The sequence below is a fragment of the Palaemon carinicauda genome, chromosome 44 (assembly GCF_036898095.1).
Source record: "Palaemon carinicauda isolate YSFRI2023 chromosome 44, ASM3689809v2, whole genome shotgun sequence".
Taxonomy (NCBI): domain Eukaryota; kingdom Metazoa; phylum Arthropoda; class Malacostraca; order Decapoda; family Palaemonidae; genus Palaemon; species Palaemon carinicauda.
The window spans coordinates 38,746,928-38,749,427 of record NC_090768.1 but is presented as its reverse complement, the minus strand read 5'-3'; positions in this window follow the sequence as shown (position 1 = coordinate 38,749,427).

Genomic DNA, 2,500 nt, shown 5'->3' with positions numbered 1-2,500 from the left:
CTTTATATATATGTATATATATGTATGTATATATGTATATATATACTGTATATATATATAAACAAATAAATATATATATATATATATATATATATATATAAATATATGTATATATATATATATATATATATATGTATATACTGTATATATTTATATGTATATATATATAATATATATATATATATATATATATATTTGTTAATATATATTTATATGTATATATATATATATATATATATATATATATATATATATAGTGGGTGGGTGTGTGTAGATTTATAAAAAGGGCTTACAAACGTTTTCATTTAACCTAGTCATTCGTAGCCCTCAGTGCATCTGTATCAGTTATCCCCAGCATAAAAGATTTGTGGTCAGTTTTTAAGACCTGCTCATATTTTTTACCACTGTCTGAAGGGGTTGGGTGTCTATATGTGTGTGGATCTACCCACTAGTGGGAAGGCTTTATATATTTATTTATTTCATTTTTTTTATCTACCCACTTGTGTGAAGGCTTTATTTACGTATTTATTTATTTATTTATTTTTTTTTTCTTTGAAGAATATTGTATACTTAAGTCTTTATTCATTTCACGTTCATGCTTATTTTTATTTATTTGTTTGTTTATAAATAGAAATAATTATTTTAGGTTACAGGCACTATATGTGGATTAAAAATACAAGCTTCTTCAGTGACGAAACTGTATTGAAGTTGAGTTTAAATTTTCGTTGTGTGTTTTTTAAAGGTATTTTGCCTCTTCTGTAAATGTAGATTGGAAATTTTTATTCTTCTATTTACCGGTGCAATATTTAGATTGTTTATTTTTCTATAATTGTTAGTGCCCTAGTTGAGTATACAGTAAGTATATTCTCTGACGAGATATATATATATATATATATATATATATGTCATATATGTTTATATATACTATATATGTGCGTGTGTGTTTAGAAATAACTTTTATTTGTAGTAACACACTAATATGTTTATATTTACTCTAATTATTTAAGTAGCGTTACATCGAATGCATTATTACTGTTTGTTAAAACCTATGTTGGAGATTTCCAGTTGATATTGTTTCCCTTCAACTGCGATATTCAGAAGAAAGAGAAGAATTCATTGAATAAAGGGGATGTATTATTTTGAAGGTAGTCACAAATACTATCGCGCTGAGCGGATATATTTTTTTTTTTTTCAAATAATTAATATTTTTATGTACATTTTAGGTAGATGTAATTATTTGTAAATCTAATGGTATGAAATATACGGCGTTTTTTATTTTATTGATATTTTGAGTGTTATTTAAATGATCTTACTTTGCATAAGACATTTGTATTTGGTCAATATTCTCTAAACTCTGATGATGTAATTTCGACTATAAATCTGTTTTATTGTGTAAAATACTTTTCCGAACAGCCGAAGATCTTGAGTAATAACGGGGGTGACCCATTTAGTAAACAAACCAATCTTAAAGAAACGTGTCTCAGTTTATTGTCCAACCTTAAAATCGTATGACACTATATTGCCCATCCCGAAAATGACCACTATAATCCTGTGTTTCACGACATTGTGAAAATCCCATTGATTCTGAGAGCAATTTAGTGAACCGTTTCTGTATATTCTGCAGGTTTTTTTTATAAAGCAAGTTTATTCAGTGCTTTCATTACATTCGAGTTGAGAAAACTTGACTGCATCAAAGAGGAAATGGGTGTATTAAATACGATGAAGGAATTCAAGTATCAAAAACTTTTAATCAGTTCTTTTTATTTAATGTATTATATCCCTCCCCCCATGCATAATCTAGAAACCTGTTGATTTAATGGCTTCGTATTTAGATACTATTTTCATAAGCCGAAGACACGATTTAAGGATACTTTGAACGATCTTATTTGTTTGAAATAAATTGTAATGAAACACAAGAAAAAAAGACTTGTCTATTGTTACATTATTATGATTGGTGAGATTATATATATATATTTTCTTTAATTGGTACGTTATCCATGAGCCTTTGGTATATGCTGAAATTTTGTTAAAAAACTTGGTTCGTACAGAAGAGTTCCATGTTATTTAAAAAAAAGAATCGTGTTCACATTTTAGAATCTTATTTATTCAACTGTAAATATTCTAACTCGTCTAATGAAAATAGAAAGTCTGGTAGAGATTTAATATTTATTATTATTTATCATTTTGTTTATCCTTGGACACGAGAAATTGGGTGAAACTAGGGCACTATGGTAAAGTAGCAAATTGAAGTTAACGGTATTGTGTGAAATAGTTGACGATTATATATCATGGTAATTCACCTTTCTCTTTTCCAATATTTATTACATCCTTCTATACATAGTGACATATATGCAACTCGCCTTTGTATACATAGTAACATATTTGTAATTTGCCTTTGTATACATAGTAACACATTTGTAATTTGCCTTTGTATACATGGTAACACATGCAGTAAACTCCTCTCTTGTTTTATCCCCTACATATACGTAAACTCCTTCGT